The sequence below is a fragment of the Octopus sinensis genome, linkage group LG28 (assembly GCF_006345805.1).
Source record: "Octopus sinensis linkage group LG28, ASM634580v1, whole genome shotgun sequence".
NCBI classification, from domain to species: Eukaryota; Metazoa; Mollusca; class Cephalopoda; order Octopoda; family Octopodidae; genus Octopus; species Octopus sinensis.
In genome coordinates this window covers 951,887-977,097 of record NC_043024.1, presented here as the reverse complement: position 1 = coordinate 977,097, position 25,211 = coordinate 951,887, and the positions used below count along the sequence as shown (strand labels likewise).

The 25,211-nt window shown below is 41.0% G+C and overlaps 1 protein-coding gene and 1 long non-coding RNA gene across 2 annotated transcripts in view; both read left to right on the top strand.

Moving 5' to 3' along the window:
* Positions 1-295, top strand: part of LOC118768352 — a 12,684-nt gene extending 12,389 nt beyond the window's left edge. Inside the window, exon 3 of the long non-coding RNA XR_005004176.1 lies at positions 243-295. This is a non-coding gene — a long non-coding RNA (uncharacterized LOC118768352). The remainder of the gene's footprint in view (positions 1-242) is intronic.
* LOC115225548 (ceramide synthase 5-like) overlaps positions 1-25,211 on the top strand; it is an 88,608-nt gene that overhangs the window by 34,915 nt on the left and 28,482 nt on the right. The gene's annotated exons all lie outside the window — the stretch shown is intronic.

Genomic DNA, 25,211 nt, shown 5'->3' with positions numbered 1-25,211 from the left:
CAAGCCCAGTGTACCCATCATGACTGCCTGTGTGATAAGGGTACATCGGGCACATGCATCACCACTATATGATGTGCAACATAGTGACCTCATATCAAGATAACCAGCTCATGACCTTGTAGGTGGGGCCCAATTAGAATATTCTACAGCTTGAGCAGCCCATCCCACTCAAAATGTACCTGAATAAGATTTGTTTTAAGGATGAGGAACAAAAGACCTGTTTTCAGAGGTGAATTATTTAGACCCCAAAGAATCCCTCTCAACACATGGCTATGATGCTCCCCCAATACTCCTGATCGTGATCAGAGATGCACATATCGTCAGCCAATAAGGGGCATGCTCAACTGATTATGGTCAAACAACTGACAAGCAAATCGGTGGTATTGTAACCCATCTTTTACAGCAAGACAAGACAATGTACTTATTATTATTCTTATTATTGAGTGAGAGAGCAGTTCATGCCATCAAAGTGACACTGGGGTAAAATATACGAAGCCCAATATACCCATCATGACTACCTGTCTGATAAAGGTACACCAGGCACATGCATCACAACCATATGTGCGCGACATGGTGATCTCATATCAAGATAAACAGCACATGACCTTGCAGGTGGGGCCCAGTTAGAATTTTCTTCAGGTTGAGTAGCCGATCCCGCTCAAAAGGTCCCTGAATAAGGGTTGTTTAAGGATGTTGAAAGAACCACCCATGTTTCCAGAGGTGAATCATTCAAACCCCCAAAGAATCCCTCTCAACACATGGCTATGATGCTCCCCCACTACTTCTGCTCGTGATCAGAGATGCACATATCGTCAGCCACTAAGGGACATGCTCAACTGGTTATGGTCAAACAACTGACAAGCAAATCTGTGGTATTGAGTAGAATATTTGCTGTAAGTTCATCTGTTATACCAAGACAAAACAATGTACATGATAACACTTAAGATCAGAAGCCATGAGAGCCACTGCCTGGAACTGCATCAGAGCATTTATCATTATCACTATTATTATTATTTATTATTATGTGATAGTGAATGAATAAATAGACCCATGGTAATCTGTTAGGAGGAAAGGAAAACAAGGAGGAATTCAGTCTGATTCCAAAGAAAAAGGATGGTCAATCACATAAGATAACGGACTGAAGAATAAGATAATTACTTTATATATCAAACTGATATGAAAAGACATTAACCAAGATAATAAAAAAAAAGGGAAATAAAATAGAAAAAACAACTTAAAAATGCAATTTCCCAGAGAATAACGAAAGCAGGACAGGAACTGCTTTCGACAGTATCCATGACCAGATCCTAAAAGTACTTGTTTTTGTATGATTACTGTTAGGGTCCAATTCAGGGTCTCACAACTGTGACCCTTATCAGATTCTGTTGTTAAAGTTTATGGACAATGGAATCGGTTATATTTCTCCAATACACAAAATATTTTAACAATTTTTTATACAATTCCAGGTTCAGTCCCACTGCGTGGCACCTTGGTCAAGTGTCTTCCACTGTAGCCTCGGGCTGACCAAAGCCTTGTGAATAGATTTGGTTAGTGGAAACTGAAAGAAGCCTGTCATAAAAATATAAATATATGTGTGTGTGTGTAGGTATAGACACAGGTGTGGTTGTGTGGTAAGAAGCTTGCTTCCCAAGCACATAGTTCTGGGTTCAGTCCCACTGCATGGCACCTTGGGTAAGTGTTTTCTACTTTAGCCTCAGGCCGATAAAAGCCTTGTGAGTGGATTTGGTAAACGGAAACTGAAAGAAGTCTTCCTACCATTGCTTGACAACTGATGGTGGTGTGTTTATGTCCCTGTAACTTAGCAGTTCAGCAAAAGAGACCATTAGAATAAGTACCAGGCTTACAAACAATAAGTCCTGGGGTCAACTTCATTGATTAAAAAAAAACCTTTAAGGTGGTGCTCCAGCATGGCTGCAGTCAAATGACTGAAATGAGTAAAAGAATAAAAGAATTCTTAATAATACTTGTGAAGATCTAATAGAATTTTTTAAGCATCAAGTATTTATTAGGGTCCAGTTGAATAAAATAGGAACCAGAGGGGTCCGCAGATTAAGAAATGGTTGAGAAAAATGGGTCTCACTGAGAGTGAATGGAACAGTTTTTCAGGTTTTTAAACGAATAGCTTGACTTGACGACATTGTTGCTGTATAACAATTGTAGGTGTAGGTGTGTGGTAAGAAGTTTGCTTTTCAATCGAAGTGATTACAGGTTCAATCCCATTATGTGGCACCTTGTACAGGTGTCAACCTGGAAACTGTGTGGTTGGGAAGCAAACTCCTTGCTCAGCCACACCCGTGTCTTGATGGTTATTTTAATTAGGATAAATACTGCCTCAATTGCATATACCAGAATTTTATTCAATTGGGCAGCTGTTTTGCCACATCAGGGAATATTTTATTCACTGTTGCCTATATTAGAGGCAACAAATTTCATTTAAGCATCTGGCATTCATACTGGCCCTTACTGAGGTGAATTTTTTATTTCTCTATATTGTGTTTTTAGTACAGGACAGCCAACGGAGATGTTATATCAGGACAAATACTACAGCAACTGGCCTCTCAACTGTGTCTCTATACATCATGTATGAGACAACAAAGATGGCTGTTTTAATTTAATACTCTCTCGGTTGTGTATGTCAGATTAGTATAGTGTTTGGTTTTACGTCATGACAAATAGCCTGGAATAGTGTTGCCTTTTTCAGCCAAGTTCCATGTTGTCCATTTAGATGATTGGGTTGTTTTGATGCAGGATGATGTAGGTTGGTTGTTTTAGCATAACGTGTGTGTGCGTGCGTGTGTGAGTATGACATTCTGTTAATGTGGCAGTGTGTTATGTGCAAATCACTGAACTTTGAATGTGGGAGTTAAATATCTGGCTTTATTTTGAAACAACAGTACACTTTCTGACTTTGTCCTTTTCTTTTGAAATTCTAAACACTGCATGGGTGGGTAGGGGCAGAGAGAAAGAGAGAGAGAGATAATATGATACAAATTCTGATCTTTATTTTTTTTTACTATTACATTTACATATTCCCCCCCACACACACACACACACTCGTCTCTCACACTTTGACATTTCTATATGATGTCTCTTTAATTATTTATTTGTTGTGTGTATATATATACACACACACAAACACATTCCTCTCTCTCTCTCACTCTCTAGTATGTGCATACGTGTATGTAATTGGTTTTCCCCTTTCACTCTCCTCTAAACTTCATCACAGTTGCCACCATTATCATTTTAAAAAATCTTTTTCTCTCTCTCTTTTATCTCCACTCTGTATCAGATGTAATCTAACTTGAAGAATCCCCTTTCCCCGGATTGTTTTCATTCCTCTTTTTGTTTCTTTCTCCTCATATGGAGAAAGGAGTGGCTGTGTGGTAAGTAGCTTGCTAACCAACCACATGGTTCTGGGTTCAGTCCCACTGCGTGGCATCTTGGGCAAGTGTCTTCTGCTATAGCCCCGGGCCGACCAATGCCTTGTGAGTGGATTTGGTAGACGGAAACTGAAAGAAGCCTGTCGTATATATGTATATATATATATATATATATATATGTGTGTGTGTCTGTGTTTGTCCCCTTAGCATTGCCTGACAACTGATGCTGGTGTGTTTACGTCCCCGTCACTTAGCGGTTCGGCAAAAGAGACCGATAGAATAAGTACTGGGCTTACAAAGAATAAGTTCCGGGGTCAATTTGCTCGACTAAAGGCAGTGCTCCAGCATGGCCGCAGTCAAATGACTGAAACAAGTAAAAGAGTGAAGAGTGTCTTTAATCTGCGCCAGCTGTGGTAACATTGACTTGCCCCAGGTACAACCCACACCAACGGTGCCACTTCTTCTAATGCAGCATTTGATCGGTCTTTACCAATTCTACAATCTTGCCACCTTAGTAGTGTTTCTTCCAGTTTCACGTTCTGAGATCAAATTCCACCAAGGTATGAATGCAGTACAAGTCAAGTACAGGGGCCAATGGACTTAAGAAGCATCAGACATGGTGTGTAAGAGAGACGACTGCACTGATTTGGTCAGGGGTTGCGTATGGATGAGGACAGCTGTATGAAAAAGTGTAACACCCTAGCAGTAGAGGGAACCTGTGGAAGAGATAGACCCAGGAAGCCCTGGGATGAGGTGGTGAAGCATGACCTTCGAACGTTGGGCCTCATGGAGGTGATGACAAGTGGCTGATACCTTTGGAGATCTGCTGTGCTGGAAAAGACCTGGCAAGCCAAGTGAGACCATAACCATGGCCTATGCCAGTGTTGCATGACCAGCCCATTTAAGAGTACCCTTCAATCATTGAGCAGTAAACAGCGCTTGTGAAGACCTGTTGAGGCAAGTGAATTTGTTGTTGTGGCCAATGGCAGTACCACATGATTGGCACCCATAATGGGCATGTAAAAAGCACAATTTGAGTGTGGTTGATGCCAGTGCCACCTGACTGTGTTTTTACTTTGGCTGCCGTCAGACTAGCTATACTACTCCTTAGACTGCCGTTGACCTCGCTGTGCCGACCTTGCTGCTCCTGTCTTTCAGCTATGGTCAGCCTTGCTGCGCCTCTCCAACTGCCGTCAGCCTTGCTGCGCCTCTCCTTCGGCAGTCATTGGCCTTGCTGCGCCTCTCCTTCAACTGCCGTCAGCCTTGCTGCGCCTCTCCTTCGGCAGTCATTGGCCTTGCTGCGCCTCTCCTTCAACTGCCGTCAGCCTTGCTGCGCCTCTCCTTTGACTGCCATCGGCTTTGCTGTGCCTCTCCTTTGACTGCCGTGAGCCTTGCTGCGCCTCTCCTTTGACTGCCATCGGCTTTGCTGCGCCTCTCCTTTGACCGCCGTCAGCCTTGCTGCGCCTCTCCTTTGACTGCCACCGGCCTCGCTGCACCTCTCTTTCACCTGCCTCTCTGTCACTCCACCCCTCTTCTGGTTACTTCACTTACAATGTAGACCCACCTCTTTCTCAACTTCCATTAACCATCAGTTTTGTGTTGCTGATGCAAACAAAGGCACAGCATCCCACCAAACTCATCTGGCAACGTTAATAATAATTACTCACCTAAAATTAGAAAAGGAAAACCCAGTTATGAGCAGAACATCAATAAATGATTAGCATATAATTATAACTGCACACATTCCTATTGTATCCTGTCTATTGTTATTTCTGTTTACAGAGCCTTGTTCAGCTGTTCTCTCCTTAATATTTACGTTGAATTTAGTAATAATAATAATAATGACATCCTGCAGAAAGAAAATACTATTTATGCTTCAGAATCTGTTTTGAGATTTGTTCTGCTATTGTTAACAAAAATATTAACTGTTGTAAAAAAACATCTGTTTCAAAAAGTCGTCGTTGTTTTCCCCTTACTGCTTACAAACCGAAAGCTAACAAGGTAGCTTCTACCTGGGTACCCAACCTGCTAGCAATGGCAACCAAATCATACTCTGCCTCTGTCTTTGCGTCATCCTTATTGTTGTCGTTTTAACATCAGCTTTTCCGTGCTTGCATGAGTCGGACGAAATTTGTCAAGGCAGATTTTCTACAGCTGGATGCTCTTCCTGTCACCAACTCTCCCCCGTTTCCAAACAAAGTAATATTTTCCCCATGACCAGACATTTTTACACAGAATATCGGAATGAAATGACACTGCTTGTATGATGGTGTAACTTGTTTACAACTTTCACATGATGTCAAGACAAGGAGACAGTAACACTCGTGCATGCACACACATACAACAGGCTTCTTTCAGTTTCCATCTACCAAATCCACTCCCAAAGCTTTGGTTGTCCTAGGGCCACAATAGCAGACTCACAATGGGACTGAACCCAGACCCATGTGGTTTGGAAACAAACTCTTTTACGACATATATGGACTGAAAAATAGTTTTGTGTTTTTGTGAGAAGAATGCTTTTTATCCTAGGTTAGTTCGACCTGGGCAGACTTGGGATGAACAGCGATAACAGCACAATCAACGGCGTAGTCCTAGATACACTATGGCAGTATTAGTCAGGAAGTGGAGGCGCAATGGCCCAGTGGTTAGGGCAGCGGACTTGCGGTCATAGGATCGCGGTTTCGATTCCCAGACCGGGCGTTGTGAGTGTTTATTGAGCGAAAACACCTAAAACTCCACAAGGCTCCGGCAGGGGATGGTGGTGATCCCTGCTGTACTCTTTCACCACAACTTTCTCTCACTCTTACTTCCTGTTTCTGTTGTACCTGTATTTCAAAGGGCTGGCCTTGTCACTCTCTGTGTCACGCTGAATATCCCCGAGAACTACGTTAAGGGTGCGCGTGTCTGTGGAGTGCTCAGCCACTTACACGTTAATTTCACGAGCAGGCTGTTCCGTTGATTTGGATCAACCGGAACCCTCGTCGTTGTAACCGACGGAGTGCTTCCCCCATTAGTCAGGAACTTGGGTTGATCTTAATCAATTTCAAAGGAGTTAGGGGACCCTACTGTCTTTGTTGATTAGGGTTATATTTATTGTAAGGGTCTTAAATTGCTGGAATCGTTTAAAGGTCAGTTATTTCCTGCTTCATTATTCATAATTACGTTAATTACAAAATAACCGTCCATCTCTCAGCAGTTCTTTTACTCTTTCACTTGTTTCAGTCATTTGACTGCGGCCATGCTGGAGCACCACCTTAAAGGGTTTTAGTTGAAGAAATTTACCCCTGGACTTATTCTTTGTAAGTCTAGTACTTATTCTGTCAGTCTCTTCTGCTGAACTGCTAAGTTATGGGGATGTAAACATATCAATATCGGTTGTCAAGTGATGGTGGGGTGGGGACAAACACACACACACACACACACATATATATATGACAGGCTTCTTTCAGTTTCTGTCTACTAAATCCACCCACAAGGCTTTGGTCAGCCCAAGGTGCTACACAGTGGGATTGAACCTGGAACCATGTGGTTGGGAAGCAAGCTTCTTACCACACAGCCACCAAATAAATATACAAACAATTGTTTTATATTTATTTGTTATACGTCCAAGCAGGTTTGAACACAGAGATATGATGGTTGCTGTAATTACGTCGTAGAAGAACAGGTTTTTTTTTTACAATACCAGTGTATTCATAAAGATTGTTTAACCATCTGTGTATCATAGTTCATACGTAGACACTGGATGGTGATGAGCTGGCAGAATTGTTGCTGCGCTTAGTGACATTCCGTCCGTCTTTGTTCTGAGTTCAAATTCCACCAAGGTCAGCTTTGCCTTTCATCCTTTCAGTGTTGATAAAATGAATGTCAGTTGAACACTTGGATTAATGTAATCAACTCACCCCCACCCCGCCCAAATTGCTGGCCATGTACCAAAATTTGAAATCAATATATACACACTTGATAGGCCAAGTTACTACAATATTTGTACTGAGATAACGTCTCCCATGAAATACCAGAAAGAAATGAAAATTTATCCCATCAGTGACCAGTGAGAGCACCAGATGCTTTTCTTTCCCCCTCCCCTTTTTTATACCTTTTTAATTGAGCATATTCATTATGCCTTTTTCGTTCACAGCTAGCCATATGTAGGGACAAGAATTCACCATTGTCTCCAATAAATATATTATGATATATAGACTGCTTCAAATATGCATACTGGTTTTTTATTCAACTGAACAGCTGTTTGCAACATCAGTGGATGTTTTGTACACTTATATCACAGTTGAGAAATTCTTGTCCAAACATGTCGTTGGCTGTGTGAAGGCACATGGCTTAGTGGTTAGGGTGGAAATGGGTGAGTGTTGGTAACAGGGAGGGCACCAGGCTGTAGAAAATCTGCCTCAACAAATTCCATCCCACTCATAATCATAAGATTGTGAGTTCCATTCCTGGGCTGGACAATGCTTTGTGTCCAAGCAAAATACTTCATTTTTACATTGCTTCAGTCCATTCAGCTGGCAAAAGTGAGTAATCCTGCAAAGGACTGGCATCCCATCCAGGTGGGGAATATATACACCAGAGAAACCAGGAAAGATGCCCTATGCTCCCTTAGAGAGCAATAGGGGCTAACCATGTAGCTGGCTGTGAGTATATGCCTTTGAAAAGGCCCTAAAAGTCTGAAATGCATCTGGCACTCTCACTGGATGCTGCTGGGATGAATTCTTATCTTTCTCCAATATTTATTATTCTTTTTAACACAGCAATCCATGAGAGGTGTTATCTCAGGACAAATACTTCAGTGAATGGCCCATCGACAGTGTATGGTACATTGATGGTTATTTAATTAAAAACACTGCCTCCGTTGCAGACACTGGATTTGTAAATACATTTTCTCACTGAACACAATTACATTTTTCTGTGACTGTATAGTAAGACGTTTGCTTTCCAACCATATGGTTCTGGGTTCAGTCCTACTGTATGGCACCTTGGGCCTTGCAGTAGTTTTCTGATATAGTCCTCAGCTAACCAAAGCCTTGTGATTTGGTCAGCCTTGGATTTCGTTGATAGAACCGAGAAGATGCCTGTTGTGTGTGTGTGTGTATGCACATGCACACACGAATATATACATGTACACACACTCACACGTATGTGTATACCTTTGTATTTGTTCCCCACTACCATTTCACGACAGGTGCTGGTTTGTTTACATCCTCGCAACATAGCAACTCAGCAAAGAGAGACCAATAGAATAAGTACTAAGCTTTAATAAAAAGACATAGTGTACTGGGGCCAACTTGTCTGACTAAACCCTTCAAAACAACAGTGCCCCAGCATGGCCACAGTTCAGTGACTGAAACAAGTAAAAGATAAAAACATTCAAAATATTATTATAATGCCATTTTCCTTTGTACACTCCCAGAAAAAGAAGTCTTGTGCTCTGACATCTGAGATATTCAATATTCTGTTAGTCTCGGCTGGTGTTTTGGTGTTTTTGTCAACAAAACTGAAGAATTGTGACATGTCTTCTACATAATTCCATTAATAGTCAGCATCAGTTTTTGTTTATTTGTCAGAAATTAGGACGTCCTTCCTTTCTCTCTCTTGTGACAAACATCACAAGGAAGTATTTTCGGTGAGTGTGTGGATGGGAGATATCTCACCATTTTAATAGGAGGTCATTTACCTCATCTTTGTTTTCTTTTACCTTCAGTCATAGTGAAGGCATGTGGCTTAATGGTCAGGAGTACTTCATTCCCAGCGACAAGTTGTGTCCTTGAGCAAGACACTTTATTCCACATTGCTCCAGTCCACTCAGCTGGAAAAAATGAGTCGTATCAGTATTTCAAAGGACCAGCCTTTGTTGTATTCTGTGTCGCACTGAATCTCTCTGAGGACTGCATTAAGGGTTATATGTGTCTGTGGAGGGCTCAGCCACTTGCATGTTGATTTCACGAGCAGGCTGTCCCATTGATCAGATCACTTGAAACCCTTGTCATAACCAACAGAATGCCAGTAGCCTTCAGGCATCACATTTATATTTCTGCTAATCTGGTAAGTATACGACAATGGCAGTTCATCATTAACCTTTAGCACACTAAAGGCAAATCATGTTGCCGTATGAATTTTCTCCCCTCTCAATGCAACACAATGTGCCTGCAGCAACAGGGGAGAAAACTCATGTGGTAACATGCTTTGCCTTCAACATGCTAAAGGTTAATAAATTGGATTGTATGTGTTGATTGGTTATTGTGTTGTTCAAAATATTTGTTGCTGTTACTGGTACAAGGCCTGAAAGTTTGTGGGGGTAACCTTGACAATTACATCAATTGGTACTCAACACATTAATCGCCACAGCCTGTCACTGGAACTTAACCAGTGACGCCACATATTTTGTGCGATCGCACTGCACGCTGTTTAATTACAAGGGAATGTAATTTCTTTGCATTTTTACAATATTTCTGAATTAAACTTCAATATTTTGCACTGAATAGACAAGGACTAGTTTGGTATCTACAGCAACTCCAACCACTCACAGCTGTTATCTGAAATCTAGTAAGAGGTATCACTAGAAGAATTAGCAAACAGTAGATTATTCAAGAGGGCCACACCTCTTTATGAGGCTCTAACAAGGCGTGGCTTTGGTGATATGTTAATGCACATAGAAAATCATACCCCAAAGAGAGTTAGAAAGAAAAAGATAATCTGATTTAATCCTCCATACAATCTAGATGTCTCCACAAATATAGGTAGCTGTTTCTTGATCCTAACTCACTTTTCCCAAACACCTACAAGTACCACAAACTTTTTGTTGCCCATAACATAAAGATTATCTATTAATGACTAGACAATATTGTGTTCTATCATTGAATGTTACAACAGAAAAGAAAATCCTGTATTTACAGAAACAGCACTGCTTTAAGCTAATAGCACAGAAACCACTTCAACTCTCCACTGGAGATTCTGCCTCTCAAAAGCTGTTGTTTCTGTGGCCATCTCACTCTCTTCAATGATGTTCTAATAATCTATGTTGGCTTAACAGCTAATGACTTCAAAGAAAGATTTATGCAACACATGCACTCTTTCAGATACAGGACAGGGAAAACTCTACCAGCTAGCAGTCTTCCTCAGCATTGTCGCCATAAAAAAAAACACACATTGTTAATGAACTTGATTGACTGCCAACACACAAGAAAGACCACCTTAATTCTAGTTGACCTATATGCAGCAGTCATATAGATAAGATTTGCTTGCTCAAAGTAAGATTATTCCCTCTGCTTACCACCACTGCTGACACCTTGCAATAATTACATGAAATACAGTTACACACAACACCAACTGACATGATCTGTTTTCATCTGATATTACTGGCACACTAATAACTACTTACTATTTGGAACAATACCTGGTGTCATCAAATTTCACAGGTGGCACACCAGCTGATACCATTGAACTGACCTGCCTACCATGCAGAACTAAACAGACCATCTGTTGTCATAGTTTTAGTATATAGTGAGTTTAGTAACTCTTGTTCCATTCACATCATGGTTTCACACTGGTGTTCAAGTGGTAAGTCACAACACATTTCAACAGTTGGTGTCTTTCTCAACCACAACAGAAATTTATTGAAGCTCCAAGTCCCATGGACACCAGGATGAAACCCCGAAGCAAAGGTGATGACATTATATCAAACTTTTATACAGGCACAGGTATGGCTGTGTGGTTAAGAAGCTTGCTTCCTAACCATGGGGTTTTTGGTTCAGTTCCATTGTGCAGCACCTTGGGCAAATGTCTTCTACTTCAGCCTTGTGTGTGTGTGTGTGTATTGTTTGGCCTTTATCACTACTTGACAACCTGTGTTGGTTTGTTCACATCCCTGTGTCTTAGTGGTCGAGTAAAAGAGACCAGCAGTATAAGTCTCAGGCTTAAAACTCTACCAGATCAGATTGGTGCCTGGTGCAGCCATCTGGTTCGCCAGTCCTCAGTCAAATTGTCCAACCCATGCCAGCTTGGAAAGTGGATGTTAAATGATGATGATGATGATGATGTACAGAAAGAGAAAGATAAGCAGCCAACATCTCTACTTAACTCATTCATAATTAGTGTGTGTGTGACTTTGTGATATGTGATACATATGTATGTCAGATATTATAAAGGTGTGTGTGAGAGTGTGTATGTATGCATATATATATATATATATATATATATGTGTGTGTGTGTGTGTATTTATGTATGTCATGCTATAGAGATGAGTGTGTGTTATAAGTGTTTGGCTACCTAAGTATCGTAATATAACCTGTGTTAGAGGCTGGATAGTAAGAACAAGGAAAAGTACCCAGGAATGCACTAGGCATGCTAAGGTGCATATGTGATGGTGCTGTCAGTTGTCACTGTGCAAGACCTGACATATCAAGGTCATAACTAAGGCTCTCTCTCTCTCTCTCTCTGTATGTAGGTCAATAGCTATTTGGTATCTGTTTGCTGGGCTGTGTGTGTGTGTGTGTGTCTCTTGTCATATTTGCTGTAAAGGTATTCGTGTGTAATGATATGCATTGGCATACTTTCTGCATTTGCATGGGTTATTGCCTTCTTTTTGCTGCTAAAACAATGTACCTTCTGTGGTTTTACTTAATCTGGTCATTGGACTGCGGCCATGCTGAGACACCACCGCAAAAGGTTTTGATGGAACGAATCGACCCCAGTTTTTAGGTTTTTCTTTCCCTTTTTTTTTTTAAACCTGGTACTTATTCTGTCACTCCCTTTTGCTGAGCCATTAGGTTACAGAGATGTAAACAAACCAACACCAATTATCAAGCATTGCGGGAGACAAACACACACACATGCACACACACAAACACGTGTGTGGGTGTATGAAGCCTTCTTTCAGTTTCTATTTACCAAGTCCACTCAGAAGGCTTTGATCAGACCAGGGCGACAATAGAAGACACCTGCCCAAGGTGCCATGTCGTGGGACTGTACCCAGAACCTTGTGACTGGAAACAAACATCTTAACACATAACCATACTTGCACCATTGACCCTTTTTTCTTTTTCTTCTATTGTGTCAATTAGGTAGGATATTACTCTTTTACTTGTTTCAGTCATTTGACTGCAGCCATGCTGGAGCACCGCCTTTAGTCGAGCAAATTGACCCTGGGATTTATTCTTTGTAAGCCCAGTACTTATTCTATCGGTCTCTTTTGCTGAACCGCTAAGTGACGGGGACATAAACACACCAGCATCGGTTGTCAAGCAATGCTAGGGGGACAAACACAGACACACACATACATACATACATATATATATATATATATACATATATACGACAGGCTTCTTTCAGTTTCCATCTACCAAATCCACTCACAAGGCATTGGTCGGCCCGGGGCTATAGCAGAAGACACTTGCCCAAGATCCCACGCAGTGGGACTGAACCCGGAACCATGTGGTTGGTTAGCAAGCTACTTACCACACAGCCACTCCTTAGTTTGCACTTGAAACCATGTAACCAAGACTAGCAGAACACTTTTAGACTAGTGATCACCAATTCTTCACAAAAGCATTATAGAAGCACATTTAATAGGTGCAGGGATGGCCCTGTGGTAAGCAGTTTGCTTCCCAACCATGTTTAGTTCCACTGCATGGTACCTGGGACAAGTGTCTTTGATGATGACTCGGGGTTGACCAAAGACTTTGTGAATGCATTTGATAGACGGAAACTGAAAGAAGCCCATCATATAATGTGTGTGTGTGTTATTGATAATAAACCATATAGTATAAACCAGTTGTTTAGTACAGCTCTATATTTAAGAGATGAAGAATTATTTACATTTGACGGATATTTGTCCTCCTCCTGTTTGTTGTTAACACAACGTTTCGGCTGATATACCCTCCAGCCTTCATCATTTAAGGCAGTGCTCCAGCATGGCTACAAGTAAAAGAGTAAAAGGTATATGAAGGGTGGTGTGGTTGAGAAGCTAGCTTCCCAGATTCATCGTTTCAGGTTCAATCCCTGGGTAAGTGTCTTCTTGTGATTAGAGGGAAGCTGCAGGTGGGGATGGTCATATATGTTCTATATTTAAGAGATGAGGAATTATGTACATTATTTACATTATTTACATTTGACGGATATTTGTCTTCATCTTGTTTCGGTTGATATACCCTCCAGCCTTCATCAGGTGTCTTGGGGAAATTTCGAACCTGGGTTCTCATTCCTCAGGTATTTTTCAGTGTTACTACTGCTGCTGCCACCTGTATGCATAGGAAAGTGGACATGAAACTTTTAATTAGGCAATTAGACTCTCCCAGTCTGTACCAGTTCCAAGTGGAGCAAATGCTTGCTGTGTGTCACCATGTGATGACCGACCCCTAGGAAGGAGGAGCCAGGAAATACATTGGATGTTCCCGTAAAAGAAAATTAAAAGGGACAATAAACAGGGCCTTTGAGCATAATTCTGCCCCGTCACAGTTGACTGGAGTTAAATCATAATATTCTACGTAGGCCTGTTTCAAAAGGATTGCCTGTAGGTGTGGGTGGGCTGTTACATAACGAACGTAACAACGCTAATTAACGTTATAGAAAATATTTAATCTGTTGCTGAAATACAAAGGAATTTGGAGCAACATATGGGAACTATCAAAACCAGCGTCTGTGTGTGCCTACATGTGTGTATATATGTAGGTGTATGCAAGAGTGTGTGCTTACATGTGTGTATATATGTAGGTGTATGCAAGAGTGTGTGCCTATTTACATATAGTGCACATATGTCTGTATGTGTCTACGTGACTGTATTTATGTGCGGGTGGGTGGGTCTTGCACACCCACACACATTCATTACCAGTAATATGGTGATTATCACTGTAATTATTACGATTTAATCAACCATTCAATAGATAAATTTTGATTATAAAACAACCAGCCCTGAATACAGCAGCTGGAAAATCAGAGGTCACCAAGGCTGCTTCTGCTGTTGCAGCTATTTAAATAATTCTTGTTTGATTTGACACCTTTTTTTTCTTCTTTTTAATGAATGACAAAATAACGACCAAACATGCCTCCTTCTGTAGTTTCTCTACCACCACATCATCATCAATTGCCTTTCAAAACAATATTTCTTGTGTAACAGAGCGAGTGTGTGTTGTGCACGCATGGTTTTCTCTGTGTGTACATACACACACACAAGAACTTTTACTACTACTACTACTATACTACTACTACTACTACTATTATTATTATTATTGTTCTTTTCTACTCTAGGCACAAGGCCTGGAATTTTGGGTTAGGGGGGTACTTGATTTATCGACCCTGAAAGGATGAAAGGCAAAGTTGACCTCGGCAGAATTTGAACTCGGAATGTAAAGACAGATGAAATACTGCTAAGCATTTATTATTATTATTATTATTAATAATGTAGTGAGCTGGTAGAACCATTAGCACACCAGGCAAAATGCTTAGTGGCATATTGTCTGCCTTCGTGTTCTGAGCTCAAATTACACCAAAGTCAACTTTGCCTTTCGTCCTTTCATCATCATCATCGTTTAACGTCCGTTTTCCATGCTAGCATGGGTTGGACGGTTCAACTGGGGTCTGGACTGCCAGGAGGCTGCACCAGGCTCCAGTCTGATCTGGCAGAGATTCTACAGCTGGATGCCCTTCCTAACGCCAACCACTCCATGAGTGTAGTGGGTGCCTTTTATGTGCCACCAACACAGGTGCCAGACGAGGCTGGCGAACGGCCATACTCGGATGGTGCTTTTTACGTGCCACTGGCACGGCCACGATCAGATGGTGTTTGTTATATGCCACCAGCACGGAGGCCAAACAAGTACCAGTTGTGTACTGGGGTTTGATGTAATCAACTAGTCCCCTCCCCACAAATTTCAGGCCTTGTGCCTATAATAGCAAGGATTATTATTATTATTATTATTATTATTATTATTATTGAGGTCGACTTTGCCTTTCATCCTTTCGGGGTTGATTAAATAAGTACCAGTTACGCACTGGGGTCGATATAATAGACTTAATCCGTTTGTCTGTCCTTGTTTGTCCCCTCTGTGTTTAGCCCCTTGTGGGTAGTAAAGAAATAAAAAAAATTATCATTATTATTATTATTATTATTATTATTATTATTATTAGTAGTAGTAGTTTTGGTTTCAAATTTTGCACAAGGCCAGCAAATTCAGGGGAGAGAGTAAGTTGACTGCATTGACCCCTCCCCCCTCCCGCCCCCCAATGCTGGTTCTTATTTTATCAACCCCCAAAAAGATGAAAGGCAAAAAGTTGACCCTTTGTTGAATTTAAACTCAGAACATAAAGATGGACGAAATGTTATTCAGCCATTTTGTTTGGCCCAATAAATAATTCTGCATGGGTCCCTCTCGCTCCTGACTCCCATCAGGGCTCTGTTTGATCCTGCAGACTTAGAGAGCATAGTTCGTTGGTTGGAACAACTGAGTTCGAACCCACAACCCTCAAATTTTTTGTTGCAGATCACGCCATCTCTCTGTCTGGTTGTTCAACCCACACTCATTAATCATACACGGTGTACTCTGCCAGTCTGAACATGTTATATACACTCTCTCTCCTTGCTTCTACTCTATTCCTGGATGCCTCTTGTTGTTGTTGATAAAAGACCTCTGGCACAGAGGCAATAACCGATGTACAAAGCGTGTCATATCTTGCCTCTGTCTAACTGACCACCATACTGCAGCCTAAACACATAGTGGTTCATCATTGTAGGGAGTACGGTGTGACCACCTGAACTCGTTATACTACCCCCACCTCCCACCAATTATCTACCCTGTCTCTGTATCGTTTATCGTTTACTTGTTTCAGTCATTAGACTGCAGCCATCATGGGGCACTACTTAGAAGAATTTTTTTAATCCAAGGAATCAACCCCTTACTTATTTTCCAGTGTGGTACTCATTTTATCAATCTCTTTTGCCAAACCCTAAGTTGTGAGGATGTAAACACACCAACACCGGTTGTCAAGTGATAGTGGGGAACAAACAAAGGCACATGCATGTGTGCACACACACACATACACATGCATCCACACACATATATATGTGTATAATTGATGGGTTTCTTTCAGTTTCCGTCTACCAAATCCAGTCAGAAGGCTTTGGTCAGCCCAAAGCTATAGTAGAAGAGACTTGCCCAAGGTGTCACACAGTGCCATGGGGTTGAGAAACAAGCTTCTTACAGTCATACAGTCATGAGAAAATCATATCTTTAATGGATTATTACTCCATGCATTACTGGTAATCATTTCTAGTCTGCTTTATAGATAATCTGCCTGGATTAATTATGATTTTATTTAACATACTCCCCTCTCAGAACTTGAAAGGTTGGACCTCCAACCAGGCCTTACACAATACCCAGGAACTTTTCAGTACTTCACTTGTGTGTGTGTGTAAAAATGCATGCTATGGGTTTCACAACTCTTTGGTTGGCCCAGAGCTATAGTGGAAGATACTTGCCTAAGGTGCTGTGTAGTGAGATTGAACCAAAGACCACATGGCTGGGCAGCAAACTTCTTACCACACCTCCACACCTGCACCTATATATATATATATATATATATACACACAGTAGCGTATAGAATTCACTGCTGTGCTCTTTGAATTAATTAAAATGTTGCCTGGTCTGCTGAGACTGGCCTCGTCATCATGGCAGAGATTTCATCATTTCCCTGCTTTGGATTCTGAATGAGTATCAATCCTGTGGATATTTGTGATTAAGAATATATTTGTTTGTTTTTCTTGCTTTTGATTAAACCTGGAATTAAATTGCTGCGTGTATGTGTGTGTGTGTGTGTGTGTTTGATGTGATGGGATTATTTACATTCTGTAAGGCTCTCGTGTCTCTCTCCTGGGTTTCATGCAATAAAACTAGAGCTAAGCACTGGTTCTTAAAAAAAGGATCCTGGGCGTATGTATGTGAGGTGTCTATATACGTGTCTATATATGGGGGTGTATGTGTGGTTGTGTATATATATGTATGCATGGGTATGTGTATATGGATGTGTGTGTGTATATATATATATAAATAAAGATGTTTACATATATTTATGCACATTATGTAAACACACATAAATTTTTATTTGTTGAATAGGGGTCAATTGGTTCTTCAAATCTTAATGTTCAATCCAAACATGGTTATACACACACACACACACACACACACACACACATTATTTAAGACTTCTCTCTTACAATAATTTCCACTTATTTAAGTTTTTTTTAAGTACCACTTGAAAAAAAAAATAGCTAAGTAGGTTGAAAGAATCATAGCAAGGAGTCTTGAATGTTTTTGTGTGTTTGTGTGTGTGTGAGAGAGAGAGAGAGAGAGAGAGAGAGAAATGGCATGGGAAAGATACCCAGGGATGCCTGCCGCATGTAGACTTTAAATCGAGTAAACACTGGCACACTAGACATAATTTGAATTATAAAATATAATTAAGAAATTATAACTAATTAGATTTATTCAAAAGGTAACCCTAAAATTTTAGTGGGTGGCAGGGGTGGCTGTGTGGTAAGGAGTTTGCTTCTAAACCATATGGTTCTGAGTTCAGTCTCACAGCATGGCACCTTGGGCAGGTTTCTTCTACTATAGCCTTGAGCCGTGGATTTGGTTGATGGAAACTGAAAGAAGCCCATTGTGTGTGTGCAGGTGTCTATATGTCCGTATCTTTATGTCTGAATTTGTCCCCCACCTCCGCTTGAAAACTGGTGGTGGTGTGTTTATGTCCCTGTAACTTAGCAGTTCAGTAAAAGAGATCAAGAGAATAAGTTTCAGGCTTAAAAAAATAAAAGTACTAGGGTTGATTTATTTGACTAAAATTATTTCAAAGCAGTGCTCCAGCATGGCCATAGTCTAGTGACAGGAACAAGTAGAAGATAAAAGATAAATAATAAGTAATTAAACATAGAACGGGGTCCACTTTGTTCTGAGGTCATTTGGAGAACTTCCCTGAGTTAGACTAGGCTTTGCTGATGTGGTCTAATAAGACTGGAACATACTGGGGTGGTCATGTACTATTAAAGGTCACCGAATCACGTATTTAATTTGGTCTTTTCAATCAAGTTGGAATTTTAATTAAATTTTTGTGACTTACTGCATTAAGCATGTTAGCATTCAACTCCACTATATATATATATATTATATATATATATATAGTTGTATATATACATACATAGTTATATATATAATCTTTGTATGAATGTATGTATATACACGCATGTATGTTTGTGTGTGTGTGTTATATATATACACACACACACGTGTGCATGTGTTCATGTGTGTCTATGTATGTATGCATGCAAACATGTCTGTGTATGTATATATGCGTGTATGCATGTGTATGTCTGTATATATATATATATATATGCATGTGTACATGTGTGTATATAAAGTATATGCATATACATACACACACATACACCATAGGCAGAGAGAGAGAGAGAGAGTGATGTGAGTGATGGGAAACTAATTATGGTGACTTCCTTTAATACTCTCAGTCGCCTCCCTTCTTTATGCTCATTATGAAATCACTTCGTAATCAACTAAGTGCTTATATACGGGTGTGTGTGTGTATATATATATATAGAATAACTTGGAATAACTTAGAATAACTTGGAGAGGTTTTGGCCAGTGTTGGCCCAGGCCATGACTAACTTAATAGCACCACCTATATATATATATATATATATATATATATATATATATATATCTCTTTTACTTGTTTCAGTCATTTGACTGCGGCCATGCTGGAGCACCGCCTTTTAGTCGAGCAAATCGACCCCGGGACTTATTCTTTGTAAGCCCAGTACTTATTCTATCGGTCTCTTTTGCCGAACCGCTAAGTGACGGGGACGTAAACACACCAGCATCGGTTGTCAAGCGATGTTAGGGGGACAAACACAGACACACAAACACATACACACACATACATATATATATATATCTATATACATACATACATATATACGACAGGCTTCTTTCAGTTTCATACATACACACACACACACACACACACACACACACACATACATACGAAGAATGGTGTTAACAGTGACTTCGAAGGTTTATCCTGTTGAGCCTTCATCAGACAGTCTGAAGCTGTCAATGCTATTCTTGTTAAAGAGAAGAAAATAAACAGATATTTACTTTTCAGAAAATATTGAATAATCCTTGAGTTTAATGTAAATTGTTTTTGTTTTTTGTTTTTTTTAATTATAACTTTCCATGAAAACCAACATTTCACAGGAATAAACAAATGTGTTTTGAACTTCGTTATTTGACTGCTATTTCTGCTAATTGAGGTCCTCTCATAGCTGAGCGTGTAATAATTGTCTCTTCCTCTCTTATCCAAATGTCTTATAACCGTTCTCTTCTCGACTGATGCTTCGTACTGAGGAGGCATGTGTTTGTGTATCGAGTTCTAAGCACCAGGTTGTTAGCTCTGCACTGCCAAAGCGAAATATTAAAATATAATCCTGTTATGTTGTTATGCGTGTTGGGCATGTGTCGATGTAATCAAACACTCCAAATATCCTGTGAACAGAAAGTTTAGTATTTCGGGAATTCCTTGCATTCAGAAATTGCTCAACTTATCACTTTACGCAGTCGAAATACCTCACGGTACCTTACCATTCCTTGCTGCTGCATTCTGTCAGTTAATGTGGGGGGTGGGGGTGCTACTGTCTGGTCATTCATTCTGCTAGAAATAGCAGTGAAATCTTCCTCAGCCCTGTCTTTTGATAAAAGGTGACATATGGCTGTTCAGGTTTTTGCTGAATGGCTTACAGGAAAGATTTGTTCATAGTGACCAACTGTATATGCTGGACATTAGCTGGCTCTCACCATCATCGGATCGACATTGCCTGTACCGGTGCACAAGTTCCCCACATGTCAGATGTCGAAATGATCACAGCGCAATATGAAATGAAGTGTTTTGCTAAAGAACACAATGTGCTGCCTGATATGGGAATTGAACCTACAATCTAGCAATCATGAGTGCAATATGCTAACCACCAGGTCAGCCATGTGCTTTTGGGTTCAGTCCCACTCCGTGGCACCTTGGGCAAGTGCCTTATACTATAGGCCTGGGCTGACCAATGCCTTGTGAGTGGATTTGGTAAATGGAAACTGAAGGAAACCCATCATATATATGTGTGTGTGTGTTGTGTTTGTTCCCCACCACTCCTTGACAACTGGTGTTGGTTTGTTTATGTTTGATAGAATAAGTAGCAGACTTAAGAAGTAAGTACTGTACAACTAATCTGTCTTGTTGGTGCTCCAGCATGGCTGTAGTCCTGTGACTAAAACATTTTTTAAAATAAAAAAAAGTTAAAAAAAAAAACTCCAGAAAAAACCCTGCTGCCTTAAAAAGGATAGCACACCATTATTAGATAATGTAGCAGTCCAGGGTACCTTGTTTCCAAGGAAGGAAAAGAAAGAATCTTTAGATTAGGGGTTCTCAACCATTTTTTTTATCTATGGACCCCTTTGATTACTATTTTATTCTGATGAGCTCCCTTAGCCATTAGATTTTTAAAAACTAGTCTTTATTGAAATATCCTTCAAAATTCCTATTTAGTTTTTCACATATTAACTTGTGAAGGTTCAACTCTTTCTTGTTTCAGGCATTTGACTGCGACCGTGCTGGAGCACCGCCTTTTAGTTGAGCAAATCGCCCCCCAGGACTTATTCTTTGTAAGCCTAGTACTTATTCTATCGGTCCCTTTTGCTGAACCGCTAGATTACGGGGACGTAAACACATCAACATTGGTTGTCAAACGATGTTGGTGGGGGACAAACACACACACACACACACACACACATATATATTTATACGATGGGCTTCTTTCGGTTTTGTCTACCAAATCCACTCACAAGGCTTTGGTTGGCCCGAGGCTATAGTAGAAGACACTTGCCCAAAGTGCCACGCAGTGGGACTGAACCCGGAACCGTGTGGTTGGTAAGCAAGCTACTTACCACACAGCCACTCCTGCGCCTAACTCTACAAAATGTTAGAGAAAGAGACTTAGATATTTCTTGCAATTCATCATACATCTAAGCAAAAACTTTTTCAGGGTCCCTTAAAATACTATTGTGGATCCCTCATTTACTATTTTGTTACATGGGCCCCCCAAAATTTTATACGGCCCCTCAGGGATCATATGGACCCCAGTTAACTGCTGCTTTAGATCACAGGCCTGGTTGTACTTTTTGTACGTCAATGTTGTTTTTGTTTGTTCCTTCTCGAGCCATGCCTAGCTCATAAGGGCCGGTTTCCGGTTTCCTTGGCGTATAGGTTCCCCACCTGGACGGGACACTGGTCCGTCGCAGGTGAGCTGCAAGATGCAGGAGGAAAGAATGAGAGAAAGTTGTGGCGAAAGAGTCCGCAGAAGTTTGCCATTGCCTTCTGCTGGAGCCGCGTGGGGCTTAGGTAGGACTGTACCTGGAACCCTGCAGTTGGGGAGCAAGCTTCTTACCACCCAGCCACGCCCGTGCCCCACTTGTTTTGATTTTAAGTTTATTTTCTTCTTCTATTTACATCACTCAGTTTAAGGAGGGACAGCAGTGCCCCAGGCTCTTTACCCTCCCTCCAATATAAGGGGCTGGAGGAAGACCTTTACCTTGAGACTGGCAGTTTAACTTGGATGGTTACAACAGAGGGTACTCTGCTAAAAGTACCCGAGGTCGGGTCAGGGTACTTAAACTGCAGAACAAATTGTCTGCCACCCAAGAGCAGGAACGATTCCTCTGACAGGATTTCTTCACTCACAATCTTTGGTCAATTTGAGTCTGTGGCTGAAGATAATTTGTTGTGAGTTTGCAGGGTTGTGGTTGTAGTGTCTGTGTGCGGTGCTTGTAGTGTCTTGGAGAGGGGCTTTAACCCTTTCGTTACCAACCTGGTTGAAACCGGCTCTGGCGCTGAGTTCAAATGTCTTATTTTCATAGATTTTGAATTAAAATCTTCCACCAAACCTTAGTCACAATTTATGTTCCAAACACCAGTGAATGATAACTAAGTTATTTTACTAAATTCTTTGTTATATTTAAAGTAATTGAGAGAAACATGGAGCATCTCAACAGAAATACGGTAACGAAAGAGTTAATGTGTTGTAGGGTGGTTGTGTGTCTGTGGGGGGTTTGTAGTATGTGTATGGTGGGGTGGCTGTTGTGGGTGTGTCTGGGAGGTGGTTGCAGTGTGCTGGTAGGATGATGGCTGTTGTATAGCATCTGCCGAGTGGTAGTCGTAGTGTGTCTGCAGGTTTGCTGGTTGTTGATGTCACTGTTGTAGTAAGCAGATGTGCATCTATCCCAGATGTGCGAACAATAAATTGTTCGTTGGGACACACGGACACACACACACAATCCATGTTTTATCTTACACACATTAGCACAAACGGTCGCAAGATAATGTTGACCCAGTTTCACTTCTATTAATATTTGTTTTTCAACTGAATTATTAAAGATATTGATAAACTCCAGCAATGTGGGGTAGTGTCATGGTAGATGTTTATTTCTACCACGCCCATGATCTCCCCACCTCTCTCTCTCTCCCTCTTTCACTCCCCCCTCCACCTCCAATCTTTCTCTCTCTTAATTGTCTGTGATGAATTGTTAATGATATTAATTACTAACCTCACTCTTGTCCTTATTGTAGATTTCCTCCCCATTGTGTCCATCCTCTGCAGTTCTATTCACACCTCCTTTCTCTGGACAGGTATTGACTTACAGGTGTTCAACCTTTACATAAATCTCACCTGCCTCCAGGTGCCTGTGAGGGTCGTGAATGCAGGACATAACACATATCTCTTTTACTTGTTTCAGTCATTTGACTGCGGCCATGCTGGAGCACCCCCTTTAATCGAGCAACTCGACCCCGGGACTTATTCTTTTGTAAGCCCAGTACTTATTCTATCGGTCCCTTTTGCCAAACCGCTAAGTGACGGGGACGTAAACACACCGGCATCGATTGTCAAGCAATGCTAGGGGGACAAACACAGACGCACATACATACACGCACACACATATATATACATATACACGACAGGCTTCTTTCAGTTTCCGTCTACCAAATCCACTGAGACGGCTTTGGTTGGCCTGAGGCTATAGTAGAAGACACTTACCCAAGGTGCCACGCAGTGGGACTGAACCCGGAACCATATCTGTGAAAGAAAATTATATTTCCACATTTTGATCATCATCAGATAGGGCATTCCATCCTTGGTGGTGGTCAATAAAATAAGTATGAGTTCAACCGTGGGGGCGGGGGGCGGTGGAATCAACTTACCCACTCCCTTGAAATTGCAGGCATTGTGCCAAAATTTGAAACCATCATTATTAATTATTCTGGCTGAAAACTTGTAAAGCTGAGAATAAAATCTGGAGAAGTATATCTTTATTATTTCTTTCAGTTACTCAACTGTGGCCATGCTGGATCACCACCTTGAAGGGTTTTCGTCAAACAGATCAACCTTTATACTTAACGTATTTTTTAAAATCTGGTGCTTATCCTATCAGTTTCTTTTGTTGAACCAGTGAGTTAGAGGGATGTGAACAAACCAACACCAGCTGGACTGACAAATGACACCAATACACATGTGCGTTCACACACACACACACACGGCATCGGTTGGCCCAGAGCTGTAGTAGAAGACACTGGCCCAAGGTGCTCCACAGAGGGATTGAACCTGAAATCCTGCAAAGCGAACTTCTAAACCACACAGCTTTGGTTAGTCATCTTAAACCATTTTGATCAACAAAGAGAGTAAAAAAAAAGAGTGACCACACAGGAAAGACTGAAATCCCCAGAGAGCACATGGGGTGTGTGTCTTGTTATAGCCCCAGGTCAGCCCTGATTGAGCATCCCTGAGATCAAAATGTGAGAAGCAATCCAACCATGACCATTTCATATTCTTGTATATGAGGGGCTATCAACCATTGTTCAATGATTCTCCTTTTATATTTTATAAAAAATTAAAAAAAGCACAATTCTTGGAGGAGATTTGACTGCTATTTCTAGCAGCGTCAACAACTGCAAAGAGGTCTTTCTGTCCCTCATTGGCTTGTATATGTCTTTGTTATTTCTCTCTTGCAAGTACGCACACACTTGTGCACGTGCGCACGCATGTACACATGTATACACTCGCAGCCTTTGAACAATTCCAGTGTGTATAAATACTAGCAAAAGCACACGAGTAGCTGACAGCTGGCAAAACATCGTTAGACTAACGATTCTTTAGACATGTGGTGAAACATGTTTGATTAAATGGAAACTGGTGGTATTCTTTGTGCACGTGTGTGTGTATGTGCGTGTGTGCATGCATGTGTGTGTGTGTGTGCATGTTTGTGTGTGTGTGAACACTGATCAACTAACAGTTTGTTCACTGAAATTATAATCAAAGGACCCTGGCTCTGCTTTAGACTTAAAGAACCTGGGGTGCTAGTAGCAGATAAAACACAATATTGGTGTCCTAGAATCCCTAGCAGAAATGGGTCCAGTTTGGTATGAACACCCTGATGTTGCAAAAGAAGAAGTTGTTCCCCTGTGACACACACAACAGCAATTAGCATGTTAGCATTCGAATTTGCTGGAACATGGATTGGATTGCATTGCCCTGGTTCAGTCCACTGCTGGATGTAGGGTAGGGCTCAGCATGTTCCCTCCACCAGGAAACGATTTGATATTTAATTTGAGGTTTAATGAGCCTATTCTGCCACACTGGTTCCACATGGCTTGGCAGAGTGGCGCAGTTTTTATACTCATACCCAGGAGTAGTCGAGTCAATTACAATCA